This window comes from Topomyia yanbarensis, chromosome 1, assembly GCF_030247195.1.
Source record: "Topomyia yanbarensis strain Yona2022 chromosome 1, ASM3024719v1, whole genome shotgun sequence".
Taxonomy (NCBI): Eukaryota; Metazoa; Arthropoda; class Insecta; order Diptera; family Culicidae; genus Topomyia; species Topomyia yanbarensis.
Window position 1 is genome coordinate 77,013,826 of NC_080670.1, and position 18,671 is coordinate 77,032,496.

General features: G+C 37.8%; 1 long non-coding RNA gene across 1 annotated transcript; it reads right to left on the reverse strand.

Moving 5' to 3' along the window:
• Window positions 1-5,204: 5,204 nt before the first annotated feature.
• LOC131677978 (uncharacterized) lies at window positions 5,205-11,226 on the reverse strand. Its single transcript, XR_009303510.1, has 3 exons — window positions 10,780-11,226; window positions 5,697-5,867; window positions 5,205-5,630 (listed from the first exon to the last, which is right to left on the reverse strand). It is a non-coding gene; the product is annotated as an uncharacterized LOC131677978 (long non-coding RNA).
• Window positions 11,227-18,671: the final 7,445 nt, after the last annotated feature.

The window sequence follows — 18,671 nt, forward strand, 5'->3', positions numbered from 1 at the left end:
CGTTGGCTATGTTTAGACGAGAGGGATTTCTTTTATTTTATAATTTGTAAAAGTTATGTAACGATTTGTCAAAATTTCCAATATTTAGGGTAAGGTGGGGCAAATCCGACCTAGTAAATGGTATTAGCTGTAAAATGCTCATTTTACATCGGATCAAGTCGTTTTATATACCAAATTAAAGGTTAGACTCCTGAGCAACTTTCTGTATATAGCATTTTATTTTTAGGATTTTGGGAATATCTTGAGTTACAAGCGTTTTACAAAAATGTTCATTTTTGCTGTTTTCAAAAATGGTGGGGTAAACCCGACCAAAGAATTTAAATCCACTTACATTTATTATGCAATCACTTTAACAATCAGGAATATCCTGTAGTCAATGATGCACAAAAGTCAAATCAAAAGTTGTAAAAACACACTTTTTGTCGTATGAGCATCCCAATGTAGACTAATAAAATGCTGTCATACCACCGTTATGATTATTGTCGATGCTCTACACGACAACATGGATATTAGTTCGCATAGTGCTCCTGATTTTCGATAACAGAGGGGGTCGGGTTTACCCAACGGTCGGATTTGCCCCACCTTACCCTACGCCTATTAAGGACCATAAAAATGGAACAAATTGACATTTTACAAATCCCTCTCGACCAAACATAGCGGTATATTTTCTGAACAATTGGAGAAAAAATTATTGAAATCGGACCAGTACTTCTATGAAAAGTCTTACTTGACCACTTAAAAAACTCTACTTTCGGGAAAACGCGTTTAAAAATAAAATACGGTGTATAACTCGATTGTAGTACCTTACTAGATAATCTATTATAGCGGGTCCGCAGAGCTCACCTTCCTCATCATGAAAATGTTCTTGGCTTACCACATTTTGTAGTTGGACTAGTCGACAAAAATTACAATCTTTCCAATATTCCGATGGAATGTTCCAATGTCGTTTAGTAAATAACCCCTTGAAGCCGCAAATATTGCCCCATAGCTTCAATACGTTACTGTGATAAATTTGAAATGATTTTCACAATGTTGTTTTAAGAAACAACATTGCGCATTTAAGGGTTCAATATCAATTCTTTGCTCTTCATTCATTTGGCTTCTTGTTCAGAACACAGGCATTGTAGTTGTCTGTTCATTATACATTACGAGCCGTGCCAATCTATATTTATGCATTAATGCTCTGATCCAGTTTGCTTAACATGTATATAACATTAAATTTAAAATTTTCTCAAATTTTTGTAACCCTTTCTTTAAAGACTTTTTGATGTAATGGATCACGCTTTTTTCTCATATTTTGACAAGACTTGAGTCTCTGAGACAAATAACTGCACATGTTTCCATCAGCTATCGTCTGCTATATCTACGTATTATATCGTATGGTCAAGGGATCCCAAATTTTCTTTTTCAGATAAAAGTTTTTTTTTCATTGCTCTAATTTGCATAAATTAAAACACTTTCCATTGAAACAAAAGCGACAAAAACTTTCTGACACCTGTATCAGGGTGATCCAATTATTTCCCATTAAAAATCGGTCAATAATTTGAGCGGAATCAAATCGGTTATCTCAAACTGAATTTGCTAGAGTTACAAATTTATTGTAATTAATAGTAGGATGTATTTCTGTTCAAATAGACATTTATTCCTTTAGAATAAAATAGGTTCCGAGTTTTCGATCTAATTTCTCTTATTCGATATACTAATCAGTGTTGTCCGTTATACATAAGCTGACCAACTCTGACGAAAAAATCCGTACACCATACCGCAACGAAGCGAAATCGTTCATCACGCTCAGGCAAATGGTTTTCATAGTGTACGGATTTTTTCGTCAGAGTTGGTCAGCTTAGTTATACCCATACTAGTCTTACCCGTACTGTTAACAGCATGCAGGACTTTGAGTCAAGTTGAGAGAATTTATACTCATTTTAGGTAACACTATACTAGAACTATTATTTTGATAGGACAGAGGTTCTAAATAATCTTGAAATACCTGGAAAAAGGTTCCAAAAAGTCGGTGATCGTTGAATTTTTTTAATCAAAAGTACATAGAATATCGTTCATAACGTCATAACTGCGAAAAAACGCCCAAAAAGTAATTTGTGCTTTTTCGCGTCTTCGGCGTCCTACTTAATTCCGAAGAAAAATTTTCTCCGTGTTTTAGTTTCATTTTTATTCGCTAAAAACTGATTGACATTTTTCCTCAAATTTTTTTGAGTTTCATTTTATTTCGGGAAACTCTGATCGACATTTTTGTTCAGAACTTTCTCAGCCATTGTTTTCCGCGTAACCTTTTTACTACCAATTTTCTTCGAATTTTTTTGAGTCACATTTTTCCTCGGGAGAATCTGATCGACAGTTTTCTTCGAACCTTTCTCAATAACAATTTCCGTCGCGACTTTTTGTTTATCGTTTTTGTCCAAACATTTTTGAGTTTCATTTTTCCTCGGAAGAAATTACTTGTCATTTTCCCTCGGAGATTTCTCAGTTACTTTTTTCGGCGCAACTTTTTGTTTATCTTTTCTCTCTACCTATTTTTGGACTTTCATTTTTAGTCTGGGCGTGTCATATGTCGATAGCTGCAGCTTCTTGTATTGCTCGTATTTCAACCTCCGTCTCTTCGTCAAACTCTTTATTACCTTCTCTTCACAGCGTAGAGAGGATTTCCGCTACTGCATGACGTATGTAAACCTCTGATTCCTCCTGCCAGTGTAAGTCACTAACGTGTGCTGCAAGCCTGGAAAGCGGATCAGCCAAGTTTGTCGAACCCTTCCGATAGATTACAATGAATTTGTATCCTTGTAGCCGTAGAAGCCATCTTTCTATCCTTAAGGTTGGCCTCGAAGCACTTGTGAAGATCATCTCTAATGGCCGATGGTCAGTTTCTAACTCAAAGGTTATTCCTATTAAATAATAGCTTCTTTTTCGATGGGAGGATATTTTTTCTCGGTCTCCGATAAGCTCTTCGACGCGTAACTGATCACTCTAGGTTGTTCGTTCTTATATTGAATCAGAACTGCACCTAGTCCAACACCTGATGCATCTGTGACTAAAAGCGTGCGATCTTTGGGATCGAAATATCCCAGATAGTCAAGAGACCCAATACGTCGTTTCAGTAACTCGAAAGACTCCTGGTGATCCTTACTCCAGTCAAATGTAGATGATTGTTTCACAAGGTCGCGTAATGGGTAATTTGCATTTGCCAAATCCGGAATGAAGCGTGATACAAACGTCACCAATCCCAAAAAACTTCTTAGTTCCTCCTTCGATTTAGGGGCCGCCACAGCCGAGGATTGATTGAACTTTATCGTTCGAGGGGAGTATCCCTTTTTCCGAGAACATGTGGCCGAGAAATACAACTTCGCGCTGCTTGAACATGCATTTATGATGGTTTAATTGAATGCCAAGTTCATCCAACTTACATACCACTTTAGCAAGAGCCTCGTCGTGTTCCGTTTCTGTTTCCCCGAATATCAAGAAATCATCAATGAACCCAATCTAAAATAGAAAAGTTGTACATAGAAACATATCTGGGGGTCGGGTCCAATAATCATACCAGGTGTTTACATGATGCCAGCAGACTTTCCATTAAGCTCTGGAATAATTCTGGAGCGCAATTTACTCCAAAAAATAGTCGTTTAAAACGGTATAGGCCCCAATTTGTAATAAATGTCGTAATGTCTCGACACCCTTTCGAAAGAACAACATGGTAATAGGAATCTTTCATATCCAGCAAAGAAAAAAACTTGGCGTTCCCAATCCGCGGTAAGATTTCCTCAAAAACTGGCAATGGATGGTTCAGTCGTTGGATTGCTTGATTGGCTCTGCGCATGTCAATACACAATCGTAAATCACCGTTATCTTTAAGGATTGGGACTAACGGGGACACCCAAGATGTAGGACGCTCGACTCGTTCTATTATGTCCTGTGTTAGAAGCTCCTCCAGTTTTGCCTTTATTAACTGGGCGTACGTGATTTACTTCCGCAGTGCAACTTGGTAGTCCAATTCGAAGAACTCCTAACTGTTGAGCAGTGATTTTCCCCAGCAAATGTTGCTGCCCTTTCTCAATAACATAAAAGGTTGTCATTGTGTGCAACTCTTTTACTCCGGAGATCTCAATATTTCCATCAAAAACAGTGATTAACTTCAGAGGTATTTTGCCATAAGCCAGGAATCTTTTATTTGTTTCCGACCGAATATTGTAAGCTTTGACATTCTGTAGTTGCATCATTTTCCAAGTCGTGTCGTCGATCAGGTTGTATTTCGATCCGGAGTCAATTAACATTTCGATTGCGGTTCCTCCGACGCAGCATTTTATTAAATCGTCACCTGTCTCCCCTACATTATATACAGGTAACTCTTCCTCCTGTTGTTCGTCACATTCCGACATTTCCATGTTCATAATATTTCTGGGTTTTTTGAAAACTGACGAGGGATTGTTTTCCCCAGTGAATGATGAGGTGCGTTTCCTTTGATGTGAACCAGTGTATGACTTCATCCTTCCTGCTGCAGTCGATGATCTGCAGACCGACTTGAAATGGCCTAGTCCTTGGCAACGTATGCAAACTTGGTTTGTCGCTGGACACATAACTCCCGGTTTGTGTGGAGCATACCCACATCGTGAACAGCGCAGTCCACCTCCCGTTGTTTCTGATTTATCAGGAAATCTCCCCGATGTTCGAACATACATTCTTTGTACGTCGGAAGCTGATGTGTTTAAAGTTTTACTCATTTTAGATGATTGGTACCGAATAGCATGATGTGAGTTTACAACCTTAGTGCACTCTTTAAGTGTCAGATATTGTTTTTCCAGTAACTTTTCTCTTAAATCATCCGGTGCAAATTGGATGATTTTGTCCACGACCGCTATTTGACGACTATCTAGCACAGTTCTTCCAAAGATACATTTTTCTGCTTTTAGTTGTACTCTCTCTAGAAATTTTTCAATCGGTTCCTCGCGTTCCGGAGTCATGGTCCAGAATAAGTAACGCTCAAAACATTCATGATTTTTTGGCGAAAAGTGCTCTTCTAGCTTAGTCCTAGCCACAATATACGGATCAGTATTTCCATCCTCTTCCACATCAGCTCCGGGTATGCCATCAAACACCTGTTGCAATTCTAGTCCACCAATCGCTAATAATTGGATTTTTTTTATCGTACTGTCGACAATGCCTGTCGCAACCATTACGCGTTCAAAACCCCGAATCCATCCTGACCAAACACTACGCACTTCCGACGTAGGAAGATGTATAAAACGGAATAGGGATCTTTAATTTGGAAAAATTGTGCCAGTTTTTCACATTTATTGATAGCAGGTGTCCTTACGAGTACACTCATATCATTCTTAAACCTTAATTATTATTTTCTGATTTTTAAATTAAAAAAAAACCAAATTAAATTCAACCAACAAACTGACAGTTGTCCGACTAAATGACGTATCAGCAAATATCTCGTTCGCCTCATTGTTAACCGGGACAGCACCCCACACAGCATGATCTGGTACTTTGTCAATCCGCTAACAGCCTGCCATTCCAAGTTTCATCTGCAAACTATGGTAGATCTGATAAGGCAACCTATAGAGTCGTGTAAGTCGCATGGGTTTGTATGTGTTATTGTCCTAAAAGGAAACAAACTAAAAAATGTTTTTTTCAATAGTTTCGGGCCTAAAAATTGGAAAAGGACTGAGATATTAACTCACGGTACTAATCTGCAGCAGAATATGCCTTAACCCGCACATCCCTAAAGATCCCTATTGTGGCAGATTGTACGCTGCCGGATTGAATGTGAGTGCTGCTTGTAATAGCAACACCGGATTATTATTAGGTGGTGTTTCATTTCCGTCGTTCGACGCCATTCGTGGTTATATATACTGAAAAAAAAACAAAAAAATAACGAATACAATCTCTTTCCATATTCCGATCTACTCTCTTGGAATCGATTCTCTGAAAGTGATCAATGAATTGAATCATTGACAGTCACTAGAAATTGATCACAATTTCGCAAGTGGTCGATGAATTGAATCATTGACAGCCACTTTTCCTTTTAAGTGGTCAATGAATTGAATCATTAACAGCCACTTACTAGTCTAGAGCATTTTTCCAACGTTCATTTCTTCGTGAAACAACTTCAACCTTCTAGTCGCTAGATTGAGGTTATGTTTACACTTTTCATGCCATGCCGAACAGTTTTATAGCGTGGGTTTTTCGTTATAACCTACCTCGAGCCGGCTCTTCCACCCGCTGATGCAAATCTCGATGTTTTTCCGTTCAATGGGTTTCTCGTGAATTTCTAAACCAAACTAGCAATGAAAATACTAGGTTAGAGTGAAAAATAAAAAATCCCGATCGTCGCCAATTATGTGGTAGCCGCTGCGCAACGTAACGTATGACTGCCGCGACCTACTCGCGTGACGTGTATTGTAAGACTGACTAAACCGTGCTGCTAGTATCGTGGGCGATCATCATTACAGATGACAAAGTGTGTGTAACATACAGGTAGTATGTACCACAAATAGTACAAATAATCTGCTTTCTTCATTTTCACACAACTTCGCTTCGAACGCCGAATATTATCCGCGGGTTGCACACTTTGTTGATGACTGGAAACACCGTTATCCTCCCCCGAAAAAATAAAAGAGTCGGCCGCAAGTCCAAAAAAATCGGAGCTTTCATCCAAATTGCTTTCAATATCTTCTTGCATGCTTTTATTGTTGTGTGTAACTGCCGGTACATGGATACAATCTTCCGCCGACCTTTGATCATCTATAGGTTCTTCTGTTGGAAAAAATGCACTCCTTGGAAAGCGAAACTTCTGGAGACTTTCCGGCGAGAGACATGCAACACTTTAAGTTGGCGTTTGTGGGCCAAAATAACTCTACCGCCTAGCGAGACCTGTAAAATATTCATCGAAATCCGTTTCAGAAATTTGGCAGGTAACCATTGCCTAATATCTGTAGGGTTAACATTTTTATAATAAATCAGATCACCGCTTCTAAGGTTAGTAAAATGGTCAGAGGATTCTGCGCTACTAACTATGCCATCTTGCAGATCATTATATGAATCTTTGAAATTATTCTTATAACTATTCTTTGGGTTAATCAAATCAATTAAAATTTTTGGTTTGTAAACAAACATCCGTTCTGAAGGACTTTTACTATCGTCTTCCAAGCAGATATTCCTATAGTTGATCAGAAAATATGAAATCTGTTCTTCTGTATCCAGGTTCCTCATTTCTGGATCAACTAAAATTTTTTTGAAGACATCCTTAATCAATCGCACCATGCGCTCTGCCTGACCATTACTTTCAGGGTGATATGGTGGACTTTTCAATACTATGATACCTTGTTTTGTAAAAAACCTGGTAAATATCTCAGAATCGAAAGGTGGACCTCCATCCGTCACCACAACGTCAGGCAACCCAAAACGAACAAAAATATTAAGAAAAATCTTTATAACTTTCTTATGATCCGTACCGAATTTCATATGTTCAATTTCTAACCACTTTGTATAACTATCTACAACAACCAAAAACACTTCTTTTTTAAAATGGAAAAAGTCCGCATGTATCCTGCTGAAAGTTTTTTAGTGAGAATAAGGAGGTTTCTTAGAAAACGTTGTTGTCTCGTGACACGTAGAACAAGATTTCACAAATTCCTCGATATCTTAGTTCATCCCGAACCAATAAACAGTTTTTCGAGCCAATTGTTTTATCTTATTTATACCAGAATGATTCATGTGCAGCATCTTCAACACTTTCAATTGCATTACCTTAGGAATCACAACCCTGTCTTGAAAAAGAATACAGCCTTCGACTTTCTCTAGATCCTGATGATGAGAATAGATATCCAAAAAAATTCTATTGATTCGTTTTGGCCAACCCTTATTTAAAAACTCTAGGATTTGTAGCAAATATTTGTCCTTAGCGGTTTCCTTTGCCACTTCTTTATAATCAATTGGGAAATTTTCTCTGAAATTTAAACTTTTGATATACTCCCGTGCTAGCTCACGTGGTACCTCTTGAGATAAAGGAAACCTGGAACAAAAATCGGCGTTCCCCATCCTTGAAGATTGGCGATAAACTATTTCATAGTCATATATTGACAGTTCCATTACGTATCTCTGTAATCGTGTAACAGATAGCGCATTTTTCCCTTCCTTACCAAAAATCCCAATGAGGGGTTTATGATCTGTGTAAATAATAAATTTTTTTCCGTTCAAAAATTTGTGGAATTTTTTACCTGTGCTCACTACACCAAGGTTTCAAGGTGCAAAATTGGATATTTTCGCTGAGCATCATTTAAAGTAAAAGAAGTAAAGCTCACAGGACGTTCCTCACCTTTAATTACATGAGCCATAACCCCACCAAGGCCGTAAGAGCAAGCATCCGTGACGATAACCACAGGTTTCCCAGGATCAAAATATTCCAAAAGATGAGGCTTCAGAAGGAAATGTTTACACTCTTTGAAAACTCTATCGCTTCATCATCCCATACATATCTGGTATTTTTTTAGCAAAGCATACAAACATTTAATTCGGGTAGACAAATTTGGTATAAATTTAGCATAATATGTTACCAAACCTAAAAAGGCTTTAAGTTCAGAAACATTCTGCGGAGCCTTAGCTTCGCGGATTGTCTGAATTTTATTTCGACAAGGAAGCAGACCCTTGTCCGTTAACACATGCCCTAAATATGGCAGCTCTTTAACAAAAAACTTGCATTTATCGAAGTTTACTTTTATATTAGCCTTAGTCAACCGATCTAAGACTAAATAAAGCTTCTTTTTACAATCCGCATGATCTTTCCCGGATATTAAAACGTCATCGAGATAACATGAAACATTTTCCAACCCATGAAGCACTTGATCCATTACCTTTTGGAAGATAGAAGCGCTAGATGATGCTCATTGTGGCAATCTATTATATGCATAAAGGCCTCTAATTGTGTTTATAATCATAATTTTTCTTGATTATTTAGATTGAAGCAGTTGTGTGTAAGCACCCGTCAAATCTAATGAACAAAAAACTTTAGATCCTGCTAAAGTAGCGAAAAGATCCTGTATCAAAGGTAGAGGGTATGAATTAGGGATAATCACCTTATTGATTGAAACCTTGCAGTCAATCACCAAACGTATATCTTGATTCTTTTTGATCACAACCACTACCGGCGACGCCCACTGGCTAACTTCTATTGGTGTAATAATTCCATCCTTCTCTAAACTGTCCAAATGATCTAAAACTTTTTGCCTTAAACGGAGCGGAACTTCATGCGCTTTTCGAAAAATTGGTTTGTTATCTTTTAAAACTAAATCCCCTTCAAATCCAACTATTGGATTAGATAGATCCTTATTAAAAAGATTCGAAAACTTACTCTTTAACTCAACAATATTGTCCTCGTCATTTAAAGCATTGATTCTGTCCACAGCCGCCATTGGTTTCGCAAAAGTTTTCCTCCACCCAGCGTACAAAACGTCCAGCCATGTACGTCCCATCAAAGGAACAAAATCGTTCTCACAACGTAATATAATCAAGTAGAGTTTCCTTTGGATGCTTTCCAACTGTACCAACACCTCAACTTTACCCAGAACCTTCAACTTTTTGCCGTCGATTACTACCAGGCGCTTATTACAAGCCTTTACAGGAAGATTTTTCAAATTTCGCAAAAACTGCTCTTCGGAAATGACACTTTCAGCTGATCCACAATCTACTTCCATGGTCAATCTTATATCTTCTATCTTTGCCTCTATATCACTACAGCAAGGGCAGATGAAATCATCAAACACGGTGAATCATCTTCTGAATCTACTTCCATTTCTTCCTTCAAACGCTTAAATAACCCGTCTGTACCGGAACCCGAAGGCTTTGGGGATTCTAGAAACTTTACGCTGGTTTGAGGCTTACGTGGGCTTTTGTTGTTTAGTTTGTAGCAATATTTTCTAGTGTGACCCCTCTTTTTATAATAAGAGCACAAAAACTCCTTATCGTGATAATCGTCCTTCCTTTCATCATATCTTCCTCTACGATTTTTAAACGACCGACTGCTACTCCTACTCCTGCTTCTAAACTCACGATTAGGGCGATCTTCTCTACGGCCTAAACGAGCTACCACACCCAACTTTTTATTATCATCGCTACTCAAAAACTGCGTTCAATCAGATGCAAGCTCCTGATTGACAATAATTTTTTCAGCCTTAGCTGACGTCAGATCGTCTTCATCAAAAAGTCTTCTTTGTAAAGATCTGTCATTCAATCCGATAACTAAAACGTCCCTAATAGCTCTGTTTTTAAAATTTCCAAATTCACACTGCTTCGCTAAATGCTTAACATTTAAAACGAAATCAACTGCTTTCTCGTATTGACCCTGTCTACGGGTCCAAAACCGATAGCTGTGAATGACATTCGAATCCTTCTTATCATAACGTTGTTTTAGTTTTTCGGTAATTTGTTTGTATGTTAAATCCCTTAAACTCTGCCCCGGAAATAAAAGTTTCAATTGTGAAAATACTTCCGTACCACAAACGGCTAAAAAGGAAGTTTTGTACCTATATTCTGTATAATTATTATGCTCAAACATCCATTCCAACTGCTCTTGGTATTGGGAAAAGGGGATAGTTCTCGGAATAAAAGGCTCAGATGTAGGATTAATAGACATCCTTTTTATGAAAAAACAAACGAAACACGTGAAAAAATACAATATCAGTACTCTTGCAGATATACAGCCCAAAAAAATTATTTGAAAACACAATATAATTCCGTATACAAAAAAAGGAATAAAAAATTACATACCTGATCACTCAGCGTACTGCTATTGGGGCAATAATCTTAGCCGCTGTTCGAACGTGTAAAAATAAAACCACAACTCCAAATAAAAAAGGCCCTCCGACCAGGTGCAACAGCAGGCAGGCACAATCAACTGCCAAAATTATCCTCAGCTCCAAAACAACAGCTCCAGCAACTCTAGCAATCAACAGCAGCAACCTCGGCACCGGCAGCAACAAACAGCGATCCACTTGCTCAAAATTCCTTTAAGAAACACGCCGTACATGTGAAAGTGTTAAGTATAACGTACTGCACCGAATGCGCTTATGCACCTGCTGTCAGAGGTACTCAGTGCCAATGCGTGCTCACTAGGAAGTTGCTCGGTCTATGACGTTCGTGAATATACACTGAGGAAAAATATTTCAATAAAAAACGGCGCTCACTAACACCACCGATGGCGTTTGTCGTTGACGCTACTTGTTCTCACTATGGACAAAAGAAAATGGTGAAAAATTACAACAGCGACAAAGGGTCGCGGGATAGTAGGAAATCTTTTATCAACGATTCAAAATGGCGTTCTCGACACAATGGCGATCTTTATACAATGGTGTCTTTGTCAGAATCGCCTAAAACTGCTATTCAAATTTTTAATAGAACAAAACCTCACTAACAGTCATAAATTATGGGCAGCATGTTAGGAAAAATGAATTTTATATGCAATTCAACCACCCAAATGACTTCGACCAAAACCGCTAAATTAAAATAAATGACGCTACCATGCAAGGCTGTTCTTCACCACGAGGCGATAGAGACTGTAAAGTAATTACTCACTTGATTTAAGCTTCTGCACCAAATCACATTCAGCCGTTAAAATTTGCACTTACTTACATGCTGCAAAGGAGCAGAAAAGAATACTTAACAGCGTCCCGACAATTACCACTTTATTCTCGTCGCCACTATAACGGGTTCAATTTCGGTTTTACTAAGGCAGACAAACCTTACTAGTTCACAGTATAATCAGAAATTTAACTATATTTCATACAGGGTGTTTGGTTCATGGTTAAGAATCTCTCGGGGGGTGATAGACTGCCATATTTGGAGAAAAAAAATGTTCTACACATACCATCAAATCTCAACCGTTACAGAGTTATTGAACTTTTAGTGTAAAAAACTTATTTGTCTTAAAATACCTCTAACTTTAAAACTATACTTTGTATTTTAAATGTTTTAGTTCCATTCGAAAGATGAGAAAATTTCGCATTGAGTGATGCCCTCACATGTTTCAGCTAATGAGATTAAATAGCCTTTTCAAAGTAATTTATTGCAAATTAAACAATTTCAGACGATTTTTCGTTCATTTCTTGAAAATCATAATAGTTAACCTCATCATTTTAATAATTCAGATTGTTAGTCTTGATGAGCTGCTTAATTTGTTCTTTGACATGATACACTTACCTTTTCTTATTTTCATGATTCTGGGTTATTGAACTTGGATAGTTTTATGTTATTTTCACGAGTACCAGCTCTAAATGAAAAATTACGGCACTTATTGTACTTTTTTTCTTTTTATTCGAAAGCCAGGAAAATTTTACAGTGAAAAATATATTAATACCTTTCAGTTAAGTGAATTTAGTATTCTTTTAAAAGTAAATTAGTTTAAAGTTAGTGCTATTATTAGCATTTTCGTTAATTTTCTTAAAATAGTAAATTATAAACATCACCATTATTATCATGGAAATAATGCATCTCAGCAAGCTCTACAGTTCTTTCTTTGACTCCATTCAATTATCTCTTTTGGTTTCGACACAAAATCGTTTTTATCACATCGTTTCATATGCAAAAATAACGATTTCGAACCCACTACATTTGTGGCGAGCTCATGCTGTGTTAACTATTAAATAGCAGCAAAATGAAAAGAGATGTAGATAAAGTGTCAAATTAAAAGTTATAGAGAACATTAAGGGGCATCAAATGAACAATAGTAACGATAAATTTTGTTGATTAATAATTAGAATAATTAAAAAACTCTCCAAAAAAACATAGTTTTGAGTTATTTCGTTAGTAAAAAATCATTTAGTACACTTAACTAAAGGACATTCGTACACACATTGATAGGAAATTTTCTCAGCTTTCCAATGAAATCTTGTAAATAATGATATGAAGCATATTTTTTAGATTAGAGTCTTTTAAGCACTTGCAAGTCGGTTACGGGAAAAGTATAGTAATGAAATTACTAAGAAATGAGAAGAGATAGAAATATGACGTCCAAGAACAAATTATGAATCGTCCTAAAACTCAACTTTTGGATACTGGATATTGCTATAATCATACTTCATTATTTCGAGAAAATTAGCAAAAACCTCCTCAAAAACACTAACTTTTAACTACTTTACAGTTAAAAGGTAATTAAAACTAATTACTTAAAAGATATGAGAACACCATTCAATAGAAAATTTTCTCACCTTTCGAATGGAACTGAAACATTTAAAATACAAAGTATACTTTTAAAGTTAGAGGTATTTTAAGACAAATAAGTTTTTTACACAAAAAGTTCAATAACTCTGTAACGGTTGAGATTTGATGGTATGTGTAGAACAATTTTTTTCTCCAAATATGGCAGTTTATCACCCCCCGAGAGATTCTTAACCATGAACCAAACACCCTGTATATTCGAACAATATATATTTTACATGCCTACTCTCACTCTCTGAGTCCCTTTCTAGCATTCTCTCTTTGAGGGACTGTTCATTTTACCGGCCTGTTCTAATCCCGAAAGTGTTGTTACACCGTTACAGTTGGAAGAAGTATTGTCGGTGCTCCGAAAGAACAATGCTACGCTTAATAAGCAAAAGTGCTTGATCGGTGTAAAGGAGCTCGAAATCCTGGGTTACAATGTCAGCTCTTCGGGAATAAGCTCTTCCGATGAGAAGATTATGACGATTCGGAATTTTAGGAGGCCCGATACTATAGAAGAAACTCGCAGTTTCTTGGGTCTTATTAATTTTGTTGGGCAGTTCTTTCCGAATTTGTCTACCAGAACTGAGCCGTTGCGTCAATTTATTAGAGGAAATGTGACCAGTTTCGGTGAGGAACAAGAAAGAGCGTTCGATGACCTCCGAAATGAGCTATCGAAAACCGTTCGTAGACTGGGGTTCTTTGACCCGAGAGATGTAACTGACTTATATGTAGACGCGTCTCCAGTTGTCCTGGGTGCTGTCCTCATCCAAAGGGACAAGTTAAACACACCCCGTATCATTAGTTTCGCATTGAAGGGATTAACAAAAGCGGAATGAATTTATCCCCAAGCACAGCGCGAAGCTCTCGCAGTAGTGTGGGCCGTCAAGAAGTTTTATCCATATTTGTTTGGTATGAGCTTCACCATCTATACCGATCACAAGACCCTCGAATACATTTATGGAGGTATCGCGATGGGAAGCGTGCATGTACAAAAGCAGAAGGTTGGGCTCTTCGTTTACAGCCTTACAACTTCCGCATAAAGCACATCCCGGGCTCGAACAATATCTCTGACATACTGTCACGCTTGTGTCCACAATCTAACTCTGATATACCGTTCGATGAGGAATCCGAGCACTACATATGTGCTATAGAGGATAAAATGAGCGCAATAACCCTAAATGACATTCAAAAAGAAATAAAAAGTGAAAAAACCTTAAGCGCAATCGTTGAATCAATTCAAACTGGAGTCTGGCCCTCAAAGTTGGTCCATTATCAGCCTTTCGCGAAAGAGCTCGGAGTGATAAATGGTATCGTAGTTCGAGATGATCGAATTGTACTTCCCACCAAACTGCGCTCAAAAGCATTAGATATCGCTCACCGGGGACACCCAGGAGTGGTGAGTATGCGTCGGAAATTACGAGAAAATGTATGGTGGACTTATATGGACCGAGATGTTGTTAATCGAATCCAGGAATGCGCTGGATTTGCTGCGGTGAGTGCCCAAAGTCCTCCAGAACCGATGGTGAGGAAAGAGATGCCGGACCGTGCGTGGCAGGAGATTGCGGTTGATTTTTTCTCCACCAAGGAATGTGCTTCTTTTCTTTGATTGTTTTAGCCGCTTCTTGAAGGTTATAGAAATGAAGGGTATCACGGCGAGCAAGACCATCGAGGCCCTTGAATCGATCTTTCTAGAGCAATCGTATCCAAAAGCGATTCGCAGCGATAACGGCCCACCATTCTCCAGTGAGGAATTTTCGGATTACTGCAAGCATAGAAATATCAGGTCGGTCCGGACCATCCCGTACTGGCCACAGATGAATGGCCTCGTGGAAAGGCAAAATCAAGGCATTCTGCGAGTTCTTCGTATCGCCAAAGCAGTCAATGCAGATTGGCGGAGAGCAGTGAAGGTTATGCAGGGGCGGCGAAACACTTTACGCCCGAGTGGGTAGAAAGCATAGGGTGAGGGGTCCATTAGTAAGGATTTTTTCCCTTTTCGCAATGCACATGCTGACATTACATTCACAATAAATCACGTTCGTTTGAGCAAATGGAATTGTGGTACATCGATGTTTTCAAATGTGTTTAGTGCGAGCCAAAATTCCGGCTGGAACAGTTCAAGGTTATCAAAAAAAACTGGAACTGATGTGATTGTGGCGAATGACGAAGGAGTTAGATACCGGCGACCCGCCTCTCATCTGAAAAAGTGGCATACTGATTCATCAGGAATTGTTCCAAGTACTCCACAAGAAAATGGTACCAGACAAACGCAATTACCTGAAGGTGAGTCTCCGGAACAAGACTACTCAATGATAAAAGAAAGTACACAGCAAAACAAGGAAGCAGGGCTTGGAAATCGAAGCACTGAATAGGGGCCCTTACACGCGCAATAAAAGTGTCATTACTAAGTAGTGTCATTACTAGAATTGTATGGGAATTCCGTCATTACTCACCTTACACGATCACTAAAAGTAACATTACTGCTCAGTAATGACATTACTAGCGCCTCGTGTAAGGGGCCCTAATAGAAGCAGGCATAGTTCATTCTCTCAAACACTCACGAGTGTATGCATGCTTACCACTGCTCTCAAAACCACCCATCGTGTGTAGTCTGTATTCGGCTATTTTTTACCTTCGTGAATGTGTATATATGATGAATATATATTCCTTTGAAGCCATCTGCTGTGCAATGCTTCGCAGGCGCTATTGAGCCGTGAAGCAACATCATTCAGAGATTTTTTTTGCCGATAAGAGAGGCCTACTATACAGCTCAGTTCTCTCCCATTTTCATGAGATTGCGATGGTCTAGCAGAAAACATCCATCAGATTGTTATTCGCAAGGGGTATATTTCGCAAGCGATTTTATCCCTGATTTTGAACCTGCATGTATAACTTTACTTGAGTAATATCGGGTAATTTTAGGTCGCTGATTACAATTGAAGTCTCAATTGTTATAGTTGTAGTAGGAGGAGGTATGAGATAGGACTTAAAGTATGCTTTTTCTGGCGATTCAGAGTGCTAAGATGTTCAGTCAATTTACATATTTTAATGCAACATTTATGCAATATGTTCATTAATTTTCATTGCAAACTATTACAAATTGAGTAAGTGACCGTGGATCTCCGAGAGCGTTTTAAAAACAAAATTGTTTCATGGTGTATATTATAACGGAGCAATATCTATTGAACCAATCGGACGGTTGTCGGTGATATTAAAAATGTAATTTTTTTCAAGAGCGTGCAATTCGCCAATGAATTTTAATCTATCAAACCCCGAATTTTCCACTTTGACTAATAAGCTTTGGTAAGCAATCTTTAGGTTAGATATATCTTATTCGATTAATAACCAAAATCATTTAATAAATTTCAGTGGGTGCTGGATCATTAGGCCGAAAGCCGGTAGGCCGAAAGCCGGTAGGCCGAAAGTCGTTCGGCCGAATGCCATTAGGCTGAAGTGGTCACTAGGCCGAAAGGTACCATTCATAAATTACGTGACGCAAAAATTGCCCAGAATTGACTCCCCCATGTAACAAATTGTCGCAAATTTCTCCATGGGAAGGGGTTCCCATATTATGCAACAAATTTCCAGAAAAAAATATTTTTTTTCTTCGGTGAAAACATGTTACGTAACGATCTAGCTACGTAATTTATGAATGGCCCCAAAGCCATTTGGCCGAACTATTCATTAGGCCGAATGGACCTCTAGGCCGAATGGACCATTAGGCCGAATGGGCATTTAGGCCGAATGGGCAATTACGCCGAATGGGCAATTACGCCGAATGGTTCATTAGGCCGAATTAGGTCATTATACCGAACTGGAAACATTCTATGAAAGGTGATTAATTTAGGAATCATATCCTGCCGGAAAATACTTTAATTAGAACTCCGCCCTTCCTTGACCATGAAGTACAATATATGCTCGTTTTGTGTAATATACATGTTCATGGCAGAAATAAGAAATAGTACCCTTTTCTTATGAAAATAATATTTTTCTTATTGATTTCATTTTTCATACTTGTTTTATGATATTACGTAAGAAAGGACAAACCCTCCCTCCCCCTTAGATAAGAATTCGTAAGATATTTTGAAACTCCCTCTCCCCCCATATTCCCTTACGTGATTAGTGTATAGCCCCTTGTTTGCAATTTCTAGACAAAACGACAAACCTTCATTAAGGACGTGGCCGGCGTTGGTATTGATCAGCATGCAGGGATCAATATAGATTGTACAATGTGTCTCATCATGTTATTCCCAAGCATGTTGTTCCAATGAACATTTTGCAACCAAATTTGGTTCTGGCCCATGACGGAGTAGCAACTACGGGTGATCTTTTATGCTTATGCTTAAAATGACAAACCTTTCATTATGCCAGATTTTAAAAATTGAGTTAGATTTTCCCAAATTTAACAAAAAAACGATTGATGCATGTTCTATGAACACTAAAATGTATGTCAAATTATTTACTTTTGGCTTTACTACCAAGAATCTTTATAGATTAGCTTCGCAACTTTTGGAAAACAAATCAAAACTGAAACTGCTCTAACATAACTCAATCTCTCCGCCCACCAAATCTAAAAAAGCTGAATTCCTCTGGTACAAAGATTCGCCATCTCTAACGTTTGTTTACCATTTATCTGACAGTGTAATTTCAATCGACAATTCAACTATCTAGGATTGAATCGTATAGCCATTAAAACCTTTCTAGATTCTCAAGCTCTTTGCACGAGCTCTCTCAACGTACAAAATAATTCATTTATTCAACTTTTTTTTTGAAAAGAATCCTATGAATTTGTTTTTTCGTGGATATAAAGCATAATTTAAGCTATATTTCACATATTTTTTCTGCGCATCTGGTTCAAATGCTAGAACAGATTATGTTACACAATGAATGTTTACAGTGACCCGTTTTTATCAGCCCCCTGGTGTACGTTATGGGGAAATATACAAAATCGGTACATATTTTTTCTTTCTTTTTAATAGCCCAAGACTGTTAAAATATTTTTTCTTTAGTCCCTAAACATGGTCTCATTATCCTTTCTTATTATTTAGTAGGAATTTCCTAAAGGGAGTTTCCCTGCGCAAAATTTTAAAAAAAATGTTTTTGTTTTTGCATATTTTGTATAATTATGATAAAAAAAAGTGCTCGAAAGGATTTACTCGGATTTGACTTGGATCGTCTGCTAAAGTCCATCAAACGCCTTTTCATTAGGCTGACAAAGTCGGGAGCAAATTGGGGTTTGATAAAATTGGGTTTTCATTGTATTGGTAATTCAAATAACGCATTACATATTTTCTCTAAATAATATAAACATTATTTGAAAAAAAACTCGCCGATCCGTAGGGGAACCCGGGGCTATTCGGACTTACCTAATCAAATCGTCCTTTCAGATGGATAGATGTGTTTATTGGTCAAAGGTTCTAACTGTTAGTTTGAAACCTCAGCTACATTTCGGAGCCAAAAAATTG